Genomic DNA, 15,729 nt, shown 5'->3' with positions numbered 1-15,729 from the left:
CTTGCCTACTCCTTTCATGTGCATTAGAAAGACACCACCAAGCTGCCTGGGAATCCTATTACCAGACCTCAGGATATTAATTGTTGAGTTCTCTCCCACGGTTGCACAAGTGCTGAAAAAGTGGTTCTCTTTCAATAGTGTCTTGTCAAAACGCCAGGCACAGTTTGTTTTTGACATTTGCTGCTACTGTTAAATAATAGTCTTGCTTCTGTCATAGCTAATGTTGACTTGAAGGCATTTGGAGGGCATTTCTCAACTCCAGCCTTAACAGTGAGACCCGAGTCTTGACAGATATTTTTCTCGCTTGCCCAAGGCAACTGAATGTAAGGGTTGCAACCTTTGCTTTTCTAAGTTCAACAAAAATTTCAAACGGGCGCATAGCACTTAAAACTTGATATCTAATTGTGCATATGTGTGTGTACTCACAGATGTAAAAACAGACACACATACACACACACACACACACACACGTGGGAGTTCTTGAAGTTTTGCCATCCTAGGAATGACATTTGTATCAATTAAATATCCCATTTTAAGACCCCTTAAATCCTGGCTGTTCTGCCTTGGTAAACCTTTATCTGTTAGAATGTCATATTTAATTACCGACCTCTTAAAAATCAATAAGCAGTTTTATTGTTTCTGTATTTGCAATGGAACAAAGCCCATGGGCACTGCCCAGCTAGCAGTGTGCACTGCATGCCATCTGTCAGAGAGCATCTAGGCTCTTCACACATAGCAGTTTCTTCTGTTGCGATGTCCATTAGAAATTTAATTTATGCACCTTTTTTCTACTTTTGTGTGAGGGCATCTTTTGATTTTTTCCTCCAATGCCTTACAGACAAACATGTAGGCACGTCTTTCGTAATTTCTGACACGTTCACCATTTATGAAGGGGGAGGGCAAGAAAAAAACTTGGACAGAGTAAGTGAACTGCACAAGAATTGCGTAGGAGCTGGTATCATTTGTATGTGAAGAGGCCAAGAAACACGTGGTTGGTTTCAAAATAAACACCAAAGGAATGGTTAATTAGACAAGTCTGTTTTGTAGTTTCAGAAAAACAGAATTATACCAATCATTAGTTATTATACCAATAACTAAGGTAACTTGGGTTTGGAGCTTTGTATGTGGAGCAGTAGATTGTAAACCTAATGGATAATTGTCCATCATGCCCGGAAACACACATTTTTTTAACTATAACTGTGTCACAAAATTCATCTTCAAATTTTGAGAAATACATTTTAAAGATTTCCAAAATTACAAAATCTGAGAATATGAATTATTGTACTATCACACCTCTCTTGTCTCGCTCTCCTTTTATCCTGAGGCTGATATTTATTTGGGAGACTAGTTTTAAATTACAGTGGTTTTTCTTCTGAGAAGAATATAGATTTATTTAGAATCAGGGTGTAACTAGCCCATGACGATTCATATATATCGCATAGCCACTTAACCGAATTATGAGATTCACAGAGAAGAATGGTAGAGCTGGAAGGGACCCTAAAATTCATCTGGGGCAGTCCAATCTTGTCATTTTATAAATGCAGAAGCAAAACTCACATTGGTTAAGTACTTGTCCCTGGTCATACAGTCAATTAGTGGCAGAAAGAGACATTTCAGTGGCTTTAATAGGGCATTAACATTTCAATTCATGAAAAATGTAGATGTAATTTTACAACTATGTAAGATTTATGGCAATGTTGACAACTGGTAGGCAGTGAACAGTCAGGAATAGAAACAGTTACAAAATGTTTCTTCATAAAGGGCCATTATTTGTTAATCTAAGTAAGAGCTGGTAAATAACATTAAGTCTCTATTATATATCTTACCTACATCACCTCACTCAGTTACCCCACTAAAGCTGTGAGGTAAATATGATTATCTATAGAAAGGTGTAAGGTCCGTCCTCGCCTCTGTATGTGGAGAAACAGGCCTACAGAGATCATGCATAACATGCCAACGTCACACAACGTCTCATTACAGCTGGGGAGGGAGCCCCGCCCTCATTCTCCCCAGGCTGTATCTGCTTTGTGATGTCAACACAGGAATATGTTGGTGGAACTTGGTTTATTCCTATGAAATGTTGGATGTGGATCTTAAACATATATGTGAAAGCCGTGCCCTTGGCCTTCCTAAACGATTTTAAATTTCAGTTGGAACAATGAACTTCACTGGTACGATTCTTGGCTAAGGAATGGGTTCGGAGCCTGAGACTTCTTATTTTGCGATGAAATAAATTGGATGTCTTGAAAGAAGAGGTGTGGGGAAAGATTGTTTGCATCATGCCATTAAAGTGGAGATGTTTTTTAAATCAAAGAAATATTCTCATTATAAAGTAATAGGATGTGAAACACTTCTTACCAGATACATTTTCATTTATGACTTAAATTTGAACCTCTAAGTCACTCTATTGCCTTCAGTTTTAAAATGAAAGTTGGCATAGTGAAAAAATTTCAAATGTTGTTGGTATGTCCATAAGAATAACAAAGAAATGGACCCGTAATTTTCTAAACTTCCATTATACTTGCATATGAAAAAAATCACAAGCATTATTTATGAAGTTGGAAGTGATTGCTACTTATTATCCCTTATATTTTGAAGTTCATGGCCTTACCAATGACAGGACAGAAGAAAATGCAATTAGGCTAATTATCAGATCGAGGACTCTACTTCATGAATATAAATGCCAGAGGTTAATCATTTCCCCTCTCTCTACCCCATGTTTAGATCTGAAAGGGATAGTCCTACATACATTAGACTGCACTCCTCCCAGCCGGCCCTTCCACACTAGGCCCATCTGGAGACGAGAGACACACAGTCCTTGAGGGAGGGGGTCGGGGCAGTGGGAATCCAGGGCTGATGGCTCTAGCAGTGGAGGCTTTGGGGGTTATGCATGACAGAATACCTGATTCAAAGATGACATAAGCAAGAAGAAAGCTATTGACTCGTGAAACAGAAGAGCAGGACTGGTTTCATGTATAACTGGGATTCAGGTTTCAAAAACTGCTGTAGGATTCAGCTTCTTCCCTTCCATTTGCTCTTTGCTGGCATGTATCTGGGCTTCACAGAGACAGGAGGGGTTGCCAGCTCCAGCCTCATATCTTCTCTTATTCATGTCCCATCTCTCAGAAGCCTCTGCAAAAGCCTCATCATGTCTTACTGGCTCTGGTCAAGTGAGGTCCATTGCGAAACAAATCCCCATGGCTGGTTCTCCACAGATGATAAGATATGATGACAGAAATAAGGGTAAATGTAAAAACACCAGTGTCCTGTATCAGAGCCAAAAAGTCATAGTGAAGTTGAAGCTGTAAAAGCCAGAGAAAGTTGCTAATTGTAGAGAGAAAGAGAGATAGTAGACCATGAGGAAATGGAATAGAGAGAGAGGAAAACCATCTGATGTCTTTCTACTTCCCATGAAACTCACACTTTCCAACAAACCCTTGACAAAAGGATTTGAACTGAGTGGGTTTCTGTTCTTTGTAACTAAATGACCATGACTAAGACACTGTGCTAATGTTCCCTTTACTAAGTCAGGCTGGATTCTGGGTAATATGTAAGCCACAGATGCATTATATGAGGTCGGAAAATTAAGTTCACGACCTTATCCTAGAAAAAGTGCTACATACCACATTGCTGAATATCACTACGGTCACCTTCAAAGTACTCCCCATTGGGAAGCTATGCACTAATGCCAGCGCTTAGTCCACCCTTCAAAGCAATTTTGGAACTCTTTTTCTGGAATGGCCATCACAGCTGTCGTTGTATTACACTTGATGTCCCGAATGTCATCAAAATGTCTTCCTTTAAATATTTCCTTCATCTTCAGGTAAAGAAAGAAGTCACTGGGGGCCAGATCAGGTGAGTACAGAGGATGTTCCAATACAGTTATTTGTTTACTGGCTAAAAACTCCCTCACAGACTGTGCCATGTGAGCTGGTGCATTGTTGTGATGCAAGAGCCATGAATAGTTGACGAAAAGTTCAGGTCATCTAACTTTTTCATGCAGCCTTTTCAGCACTTCCAAATAGTAAACTAGGTTAACTGTTTGTCCAGTTGGTACAAATTCATAATGAATAATCCCTCTGATATCAAAAAAGTTTAGCAACATCGTTGCAACAAGTTCACGCACTCAGTTGTGTAACCTCATAGATAACAGTGACCCTCAATGGGAAGAGAAACCTGTTGACCAAATGGATTATTCAAAGATTATTTGGAGTAATTAGATGTATGGTTTGAACTAAATGACCTTGGAGGCCCCCATGAAACCTGAGGTTGTGAAGGTCTTTGGATCTCAGATAATACCTACACTCAGTTTCATGCAAAATTCACCTTTTTCAACGCTTTTATCACTTTTACTAGGTATATGTCATTTATGACTTGAGTTTGAACCAAGTGAGACAATTCCTAGCTCAACTTTCTCACTTGGTGTAACAGGAGGCCCCTGATAACCTATGTGGTACAGCATAAGTTGGCCACACTTCCTTTTAAATAAGATCTTCTTTTGCAACTAAGAACATTTAGGTTAATGGGGCTGGAGACACCACTGAAACAACTCCCTTGAATCTGAGCTAGGCCACAACTAAACCATTTCAGTCTCTTGTTTGAAATGAAAACTAGGAAAACTGGGAAAGGAGTCTAGTGCCTTTCCAACAAATCCATCCTAAATTTCAGCTGCCATCCTCTTCGTTTGGCATTTACCAAATGCTAGGTGGGAAGGCTTGAGAGATCAGTTTGCTCTTTAAGATGATAGAAATGCCTTTTATTCAATTTGTACTGCACACCCCAAAGTAGGCAGGTTGTGGGACCAATCTTCTCATGATGTCCTGATTTGAGAGCTCTCCATTTCTGTTCTCATACTTACAGAGATTCTGTGCAACTAGAGGGCAGGTTTCCAGGGCTGCTTGTTGATCCTCTCTTGCTGGCTCCTCGTGAACAAATCCAAGTGGAACACCACCAGCTCCAGCATCAGAATCAGATTCCCTAACCTGAGTCTTTTGAAAGCCTCTGGTGGAGAGATGCGGGAGGACCACCTCTAGTCATTTGGCTTAGGTCCCTGCCCTAGCCAGTGAAACAATTCTGATTTTTGGCAAGCCTAATCATTCCACTAGGATAGGATGATTTTACAACTTCAGAATGAAATTCTCCTATTTTGCCAAAATCGGTATGTCCTTCTTAGTAAAGGTGAAAGCACTGGGTCAGTCTCCCCTCAAATGTCATAAACGCCTTTCTTTTTTCATAATTCCTGGAATAAGTATGGAACAGAGAAGCCAAGCTATGTAGGGAGATGTTAGATCACTTTTGGCAAGAGAGAAAACCTTTGAGAACTGGACTTGGGTACAAGAAATACTTGAAACACACCCCTTTATGTGCAGGTTTTTAACGATCATACTCTTCCCTGAGGATTGATTAGTACTCTTTTCTTAAAAAAGATTTTTATTAAAATCTAGCTAACATACAATATTTTATTAGTTTCAAGGGTACACCATAGTTATTCAATATTTATATAACTAAAGAAGTGATCACCATGATAAGTCCAGCAACCATCTGACACTGTACCATGCTGTCACAATATTATTGACTATATTCCCCTGCTGTACATTACATCCCCATGACTTCTTTATTTGTTTTATACCTGGAAATTTGGACCTCTAATTCCCTTTCACCTCCCCCGCACTTTAAAATTTTTCAATTACAGTTGACATTCCATATTATTTTATATTAATTTCAGGTGTACAGAGTAGTGGTTAGACATTTGTATAATTTAAGAAATGATCCCCCTGACTAGTCTAGAACTCACCTGGCACTATACATAGTTATTACCGTATTATTGACTATATTCCCTGTGATTTACTTTACATCCCCATGACTATTTTGTAACTATCAGTTTGTACTTCTTAATCCCTTCACCTTTTATACCCTGCCGCCACCCCCCCTTGTATCTATCACCCCAATGAATCTAGTACCCATCTGCATCATGGTTATTATAATATTATTGACCATATTCCTTATACTATACCCTACATCCCCATGACTACTGTGTAACAACCAATTTGTACTTCATAATCCCTTCCCCTTTTTCACTCACCCCTAACACTCCTCCCAAGTGGCAAACATCAATATGTTCTCTGTATCTATGAGTTTGTTTCTGTTTTGTTTGTTTTATTCTTTAGATTCCACATATAAGTAATATCTCATTGCATCTGTCTTTCGTTGTCTGACATACTCCACTCAGCACAGTACCCTCCAGGTCAATCCATGCCACTGCAGATGGCAAGAGCCCATTCCCTCCCATGGCTGAGCAATATTCCATTGTGTATATGTACCACCTCCTCTTTATCCATTATTCCATTGACAGACACCCAGGCTGCTTCCACATCTTGGCCATTGTAAACAACGCAGCAGTAAACATATGGATCCACATGTCCCCTCGAAGTAGTGTTTTGGTTTCTTCAGATAAATACTCCGAAGTGGGATTATTTGGTCCCTCTTTGTGTCTTGTTATAGCCTTTGTTTTAACTATTTTGTCTGGTATAAGTATTGCTACTCCAGATTTTTTGTTGTTGCTGTCATTTCCATTTTCATGAAATATCTTTTTCCACCTCTTACTTTCCATCTGTGTGTGTCTTTCCATCTGAAGTGAGTCTCTTATAGGCAGTATATGTAAGGGTCTTGTTTTCTTATCCATTCAGCTCTCCTATGTCTTTTGAATAGAGCATTTAATCCATTTACATTGAAAGTAAATATTAATAGATATGTAGCTATTGCCATTTTATTCATAATTTTGATTTTTTTTTTTTTTTTCATTTAAGAAAAGTCCCTGCAGCATTCCTTGTTATACTGGTTTGGTGATGATGAACTCTTTTAGCTTTTTCTTATCTGGGAAGCTCTTTATTTGTTCTTTGATTCTAAATGATAGTTTTGCTGGGGCGAGTACTCTTGGTTGTAAATCCTTGCTTTTCATCACGTTGAATATTTTGTGTCAATCCCCTCTGGCCTGCAAATCCCCTCTCTCCTCTGCAGGGAATCTCCATGGCTGAGATATCCCTCCTTGTTCTCACCCGCCACATGGAGGATTGGGGTTAGCCAGTTCCACGTCTCCACCCCTCCTACCAGTCTCGATGTGGCTTCTTCTTCATATCCTTAGTTATAAAACTTCTCTTCAGCCAGACTTCAGGTGGTTCTCCAAGTTGATTGTTCTATAATTTAGTTGTAGTTTTAACTTGTTCACAGAAGGAGCAAGCATAGTGTTTATCTTCTCCACCATCTTGGACCTCTTCTTGGGCTAGTGATTAGTATTCTTTTCCATTGACTATCTTTCATTGCTACTTGTCCTGGGAATGAGCCTGTTTTGACACCTGATATCCACAATCCATAATCAAAGAATGAAGATCATATGCATGGGAATTTGAGAGTACACGAGGTGCCTATTAAAAATCTACCCACCTAGAAGAATTTATCCCTTGTAGAATTTTAGTTGTTTCATATATCTTAATCATGTTAAAAGTGAACATATTCCATAGCTGAATGATTTTTTTCAGGAATCAAAGTATACATTATTTATGTAGCATTAGATTAAAACATCTTTGCACCGACTATGGTATTAGCTCCACAGCCCTGTGAAGTGAGGCAGGCAGGGGTTGCTATTTGATGATTAGCTCATATTATCCAGCAAATTAGAAAATCTTTTTTTATTACAAAACACTGCTTCTATGCATACTGAGGGGTAGTGCAACATGGTGGGAAGGCTCAGGATGAAGGTCCAAATATCAGGGAGATAGTTCTAGCTCTGCAGTATCTTACTGGTTGACTCAACAAGAAAAATAATCTAAAACATACAAAGCGCCTAGAAGAGAGCTGGTCTCATAGTAAGTGCTCAAATGTTATTATTAGCAACATCATCATCTAAAACCCCTCCAAGTCATGAAAGGATCTTGTCCTACCCACCTTGGAAATATAAAAAGAGGATTGGATTTTCCATCACGGCTAGAGAAACAAAAATCTATGTATGAAAAATATTAGAAAACAATACAAAGCGACCTGATTAAAAGGAAGTTTAATTTTTTCTCCTTTCAAGTAACAACAATAGAAATTAGACAATATAGATCTTGGCCAAACTTAGGGGGCCTTTTCTTTATGGCAAGAGTCATTTTTGGTTGGAGATGATTTAACAGACATCTCCAACCGACCTTATGATTTCTCCCCACCCCACTCCCCACCCTCCTGCAACTGGCTCCTTCTCAGCCTTTCCACATCTCAGGAAATAGCAACACATCCTCTCAGATCAATTGGACGAAAAATAAATAAGGACACGAAAGACTTCAACAACATAAACATAAAGGTAGATGTGATGAATATAAATCAAATTATGTGCCCTGGAGGTAGGGAATATATTTTTGCTTCAAGTGCCCATGGAACAGCCACAATAATTGATCAAAACGTTGATCACCACAAAGGAAACCACAATAAATTTCACAAGTAGAGATAACGTAGACATCATTTTCTGTTTACAGTGCAGTAAACTTAAAACTTAATAAAACAATCAGAGAATATTAAGAATGTTGTCATTTAAACAACTTTTGGGTCAAAGGGAAAGTACAAATTAAAATTGCAGGATTTCTGAAAACCAATGATAGTGTGAATACTACATTTTAGGTTCTGAATCTAGAGGATAGAACTAAAACCATACTCATAGGAAATGTCATAGCCAAAAATATAAAAGGAATAGTTATATAAAGTATAAAAGGAATGAAATTGGAGGAATTAAGAATCAACTCAAAAAGTTAGAAAAAAGAACAAAATAAACGCAAGAAAAGCAGAAGGAATAAAATAAAAATAAAAGGAATTTGTGAGTTAGGTGACCAGGAGAGAAAACAAAGTAAATAAATGAATACCTGCATCACTAGGGCAAATTCAGTAAAATAGGTAAGTATTCTCAGAAACCAAGGAAGAAAGAACAAATGCAAAAAATAATAAATGACAAGAAGAAAATGCAGGAAGAGAAGAAATTTGAAATAATTGTGCACAACTGTATCTAAATTTGCAAATCTGAAAGAAACAAACACGTTTCTAGGAGACTATCGTTTACTGAAACCAACTCCAGAATATCTAAATAGATCAATTTTCACAGAAAAATTTAGATAAAATTGTAAAGGAGCTCATTTTTAAGAAGCACCAGGGCTAGAAGTTTCCCAGGCAAATTTAACCAAACCCTTAAAGGATGGATGATCCCAACACTAAACTGTTCCAGAACATAGACAAAGAACATAGACAAATTGTTTGTATCCAGCAAGGATAACATTGATAACCAAGAATGTCCAGAAAAGAAATGGTAAGTGAGTCTCACACGTGAATATTGGTCCTTAAAACCTAAATAAAATATTAGCAATCAAAACGCAGCAGCACACAAAGAGAACAATAGTCAAGACCAAGTGCAGCTTATTCTAAGAATGCAAAGACAGTTCATCAACATAGATCGCAGGAGAAAAATCACATGATCGTCTCTGTAGACACTGCAGATGCATTTGACAAAATTCCACACATGCCTGTATTTGCATAAACACTGGAAGTACAGGTAAAGAATGAATGAAACTGTTGATCATGGCAGCAGAAAGCAGGGGTGTGAAATGGAGCAGATACAAGCATGGATGGGGCAAGGTTCTCAGTGTACATCTTACAAGTTTACCCACGTGATCATTTTCCTACTGCTAAATATTATTACTTTAGCTGCCATTGTATTCTATGCCAGGCACTTGGAACTGTCCTTTGTTGAAAAATTGTTTCCAGTGAATCGCTTATAGGTCAGAGTTAACAAAAATAAAGAGCAAATGTGCTTGTTACCTCCCTTCTAGACAGTCTCTCTTAGCACCATCTTGACTACAGGATGTAGGTTGACCTTGGACCTGCTGTAGCACATACAACCCTACTCATGGGCTTTGATAAATTCTCTATTGTCCTAAGCCCACAATGTTGGTCTGACTTTGTTAAGAGAGGAAACAAAACCCTAAGTGATATTCTCAGCTTGTTCTGAGAACCCAGGCGTCCAATCTTTCTATTACTTGCAACTACCTCCCTCAGAAAGGAACTGTAAAGTGGTTAAATGGGCGTATTGCTTAGGACTACCTAAAGATCCTCATGTGTTCTTAGACACCTACTCCAGCATGCAACATGTATGCCATTGTGTTTATCAAGGGCGGACTCTGTGCTGGCACTGGGGACAAGGAGACGCCTCCCCTTCCTGCAGAGAGCTCAGACTAGAGTGGAACAGAGACTGGATTGCCTGCTGACACCTGCTCTTACAGACACGTGCAAAGGGTGCAGAAGAAGGACCCAGCCAGGGAGCTCAGGCCAGCCAAGCCTTCCCAAGTATTAAGGGGTGAGTTGGGGCTTGCAGGAGGGGTGAACACATAGGGTAAGAGTAAGAGGCCTTTGCTCAAGCCGCCCCTCACCTCCCTTCCAACCACTCTATCCTTCAAGCGCCCTCCACCAAGACAATGCAGAAGGGCATCCTCTGTGCCTCTCTCATATACTGGTGTGGTTGATTATGTTCACCAAGTATCCCTAGGACCTAACCCAATGCTGGGCATCCAGTAGATGCTTGGTAAACATTTGTTAAAGGAACAAATGATTGATAGTTGTATCCTTGAAGGAAAGCTGGCCAGGAATTTTTGCATCAGTGTGTTCTGTTTCTTTGGATACATCTCTATGGCAAGCATGAAAAACCATTCAGGTGCTTATTTGATTCTGAAAGAGACTGCGGGACTGAGTGTTTGAGGGTACAATTGAACTTGTAATACTGGGCTTGGGAACAGTAACTCCCTGACCCGAGTCCACTTCATTCTGTTTCCTTTGCTCTGCCCCCCTCCCCATTCTCTACTTCCTGCACATAACTCCTCCTCTTCCCACAAATCATAGCAAGGATATCAGTCATTTAGGTGCAAACACATTTCAAAGGGCTGCCTGAGGGCTCTACCCTTGGCGGGTAGTACACATACATCTCATTGCTATTTATTATTTACTGTGTGATCTTCAGCTGCTCACTTAACTGCTCAAGCTGGAGCTTCTCCCTCTGTAAAAGAAAAAATGTCATTTCTACACTGTATATTGGCCACGTTTGTGAAACTCATAACAGAACACCTGGTACATAATAGCTGCTCAATAAACGAGAGATGAGACTGCCGTTTAATAATAAGGGTTGCTATTATTATTGGTGATGGTGATGGTGTGTTTATCGGCTCATTTATCAGTCTCAGCACATTACAAATACAATCAGCATCACCTCCTCCTTCATTCTCTGATGTCTATGTGTGCAGGGAGCAGTAACGAGTCCACAAAGATATTGAGAAACTAATTGAACATACTAAATGAGTGGGGCAGTGAAATGTGAAGTCTTAGAAAATGAAGACTGGGGAAAAACAAGAACATTTTGAATCACAAGGAAAAGCACCGCCCTTCAGCTATCGAAGTCTGGGCTGAAGTACTCAGAACTTGATTGGAAGGGACTTCTTGGTGTCTGTCTGACTTAACTCCTCAACCTTCAACTTCCCTTGGATTCTTGGGCAGACACACACTTGTTTTCTTCGTTCCTCTCTGCTCACTCTTTGGCAGTTTCCTGCGGGCTCTGCTTCCGCTGTCCTTCCTTAAGTATTAGTGCTTCCCAGGTCTTCCTCCTCAGGGCTTGGTGCATGCCACCCTGCCCCACCCATCCCCCAGGCCAGGACCCAGTTGTCATTCTTGATTCTTCCTCCTCTTTCTCTTTCATCAGTCTTTCTCTTAATAGTTCTCCAACTTGCCACCCGCACTGAGGCAGTCTGCTTCCAGACACCAGTAGTAGTAACAGCAGACAGACTTCCGTGGTAGCCCCCAAACTGTCTTTCTGCCCTCAGCTATAGCCCAGACCCCTCTCCAAATATGTCCTTCATACTGCAGCCAGAGCGAGCCTTTCAATGCAATCTCTGCTGCCCTCAGAAGACAGTCGAGGCTCCTTAGCATGGCACCCAAGGCCCTGCAGGCCTGGGTTCCTGCTCACCTCTCCGACCATATCCTGCTTCCTCCCATTTGCCTCTCCCTGCCCTTCCCACACTGCAGGACGGAACTCTGCTCTCCCCTCAGCGTCTTTGTTGATAGGCTCTTCTTTCCCCACATCCCAGCCAGAACTCAGCTCAGGGACCATCTCCTGTAAGAAACCTTCGCTGACTACGTCCCCACCCCTCACTCAACTTATACTCCTTTATTGTCCCAGGACACCAAGTGTACTTGCCATGTCATAACACACTCGCTGCACTAATGACATCATGTTATGGTGGCCTCTTTAACTGTCCATCTGCCTGTATGAAGGGTGCTGAAATGTGGGTACCCTGGAGCCACCGGACATTGAATGCTACCGCCCATCAGCTGTGGGGCCTGGCATAAGTTTCTTAACCTCTCTGTGCCTCAGTTTCCCCATCTGCCAAATGAGAGTAAGCACGGCACTTGCTTCTCACGTTGTCGTGCGGGTGACATGAGCTAATGCACGGAGAGTGCTGAGAACAGAACGTGGCACACAGTCACCACTGCATGAGTGTGGATTGTTATTAGGCTATGACCGCATGGAGGGCAGGGCTTTGTTTTATTCATCTCGGAATCCTCCATTTCCAGCTGAGCCACTGGCACTGAATTCATGACAAATAATAATGGCACCTAATTAAGGACTAATAATAATAGCACTAATGATTATAAGGGTAATGAGTGTCTGTGTAGCTAGCACTTTACATAGCCTGTAAAATGTTCTCACATACTGTGTCTCTCTCAGTCCCCAGATACTCAGATAACTCTGATTATCTCCATTTCACAGACGAGGGTGCTAAGTCTAAGAGAGTAACTGGATTAGTCCAATTTGATGGAGGAGTAAACAGTAGAGATAATATTCAAACCGGTTGTTCTGACTTCAATACTCATACTTTTGGAATTTGGGGATTTTAATAGCCAAGCTTTGGTCGGCATCTTCTCATGGTCTGGAAGTCTTTTTGCCAGATTTTGTCTAGCAAACTCTCGCTTGTACTTCAACTTCTTGCTTCAGTCACCGCTCGTGGGGAGCCTCGCTCACTGACCCCTACATGCTGCCCGGACTCGGTCACCCAACGGCATTTCTCTCTCTGTTTCTCTCTTTTCCTGATGTATCCTGTACTCGGTGAGCTCTTTGAGGCAAGTATCATTTATTACTCATCGCAGTATCTCCCACACCTAGCATGGCACTGGCAGGTGAAGGTGCTGGGACTAAAACTAACTAAAACTTGGTTCCTTCAGCATGTGATGTGCTCATAGGGTGGCATATAATGCAATTGTAGGCAGAAGTGCCCTGTGTATGTGGTGGTGGTGGGGCAGGGCTGGCCAGGACTCTGCACTCCTGTCTGATCCCACCATTGAAGCTCCTGGGCATTTTTCCTCATCTCTTCCCATAGTTTCTCAACCCCTCCCCAGAGAGGCCACAATAGCACCTCTGCTGGAGAGCTAGGCACAGCCCCCACTACCCACCTTCCATCACCCCTCCTGACTGCCACCTCCATTGGAAGACTCACAAGTCTGCGGTAGTTTTGCTGTAGGTAACCAAGAATGGCTGTCAGTGCAACCCTTCCACCCCCACATTTCCAAAAGAAAAAAAAAAGAAAGGAAAATTTGTTTTGCCTTTTCTGAAGGCTGCCAACCCCTTTTTGAGCCTTCATGGTAAGTATATATCCTCAAATTCTATAACTTCTATTGACATAAAGCAAAGACAGGGCCTTATATTCAAAGGACTGTTTTCTTCTCCTCAAAGCCTGGCTCTCCACAGAATACAGTCTCAGTGCCCTAAACTAGTTGCTTCTCACTGAGTACAGTCATGAGGATAATGTGTGGTGAGGCTTTGGACCACTAATGAGGCACTTTGCTGAAATGGTAGAGCATGTTAGCAATTGCTGCTGGTGTTAAGAATTCAGTTTTCCAGGGCTACACAATGTGAAAGGACAGTTAATTTTAAGCAGTTTTGGAAATCCTATTAACTAATATTTTTGAGCCTTGATATCCTCATTTATAAAATGAAAACCGTATTAATGTTTTGCAGAGTAATTGTAAAGATAAAATGCTGATAAATGGATGTGGTTATTGTCCTCAAGGAACCTTTCCAGGCAAACTGGAAAGCTAAGTCTTCAGCAGATTAGTGTGATTGGGTCCTGTGGCGGACTGCATGAATGGTCTTCGTTCTTCCTTTTCACTATATCAATGCACATATATCATGCATCTCTGCAGTGCTTTCCCATTTTGACGCTGGGCTCAGCTTTGTGACTCCTTTTGGCTGGTGGAATAAGGCAGAATAGATAATGTGCTAGTTCTGAGACAAGAACCCAGGAGCCTTTGTGTGTTTCACTTGTTCTCTTGTACTGCTTCCACTGTTACGAGGGCTTGCCTGAGCCAGCCCCACTGATTCCAGAGGAGGCTGCAAGCTCCATGAAGCACAGCTGAGTCACTTCAGCAAAAGCCAGCCTTGATCTGCCAACCCTTAGCCAAGCTGAGATCTCAGATAAGAGTATCAAAGCTGTCCAGTCAAGCCCAGTTTGGGTCATTGCTGGGCTCTGTAGACATGTGAGAAATAAATGTTCATTGTTTTAGCTTCTGAGGTTTTGTGGGAGGTTTCAGTTGTTGCTGTTACACAACAAAAGCTACATGATACCTGATACCATGTGTCATATCACTTGGAAGAATAGTGGGAGTAGGAACTCACAGGCTGGTTGGGGCATGAGTGGCCAGAAGATCCACAGGGCCTTATGAACAGTTCACCGTAAGTGTGTTTATAAGTTTGGCCCTTCTGGTAGGAGCTCTTGCCTGTATACAGTAAGATTTTCAAATAAGATTTGTGATTTTAGAGGTTTTCTTAGCTGACAGATAGAAGCAGCAAGGAAGTGCATGCAAGAGTCTCTCTTTTTGTATCAACAAATTTCCTCTTGTCTCTGTAAAACTAAACAGGATTTTTCTTGTTTCTGTCCTCTCCTCCCCATCCCTCCCTTGCTATATGTATTTGGAGGACTGTCATATAACCAGTGTTAAAGATCAATGTTAACTAAGAAGATAAGGGATCAAACACTTCTCTTATCCAACGTGCACATATCATGTATCTTACTTTCCATTTGGCAGAAATTATTGCAAATTTCTTAGGCTATTAGTTTCCAGAAATGAAACTTCAGATTCAATTAGTTACTGCCTTTCTTTGAAATTTTGTGGAAATATTGTTGTAAGTGGAATTGTGTCATGTATCAATCTTTGTTTACATAATTCTCCCTTTGTTCATGAATTCCTCTGGAACATTCTTCATAGCACCTACATATTTATAAACCATAGTCACATTAATATTCTCACCGGTGATCCAATTCTAGCTGGCTAACAACATGAGTTTGGCCATTAATAAGGCTGGATATTAGCCTTGTCTGGCTAGTTGCTGAGTGACCTTAATCAAATTAAACTCTCTAAACCTCCATTACCTAATTTCTAATGGGAGTAAAAAGTACTTAACCTGTAGGGTTTTTGTAAGTATCAATTATGATGACAGATGTAAAGACCCAGCACAGTGACTGACACATAGTCACACTAAACAAATATTAGTTTTCTGATGGAAATTACTGAGTCTGAGGAACAGAAAGAAAAAAGATGGAAGAAGAGTGAACAGAGCCTAAGGAACATGCAGGGAATCATAAACCAAACCAACATATGCATTATGGGAGTCCAGAA

The sequence above is a fragment of the Rhinolophus sinicus genome, chromosome 17 (assembly GCF_057876585.1).
Source record: "Rhinolophus sinicus isolate RSI-liver-muscle chromosome 17, RSI-T2T, whole genome shotgun sequence".
NCBI lineage: Eukaryota > Metazoa > Chordata > Mammalia > Chiroptera > Rhinolophidae > Rhinolophus > Rhinolophus sinicus.
Note: the sequence above shows the minus strand (reverse complement) of the source record.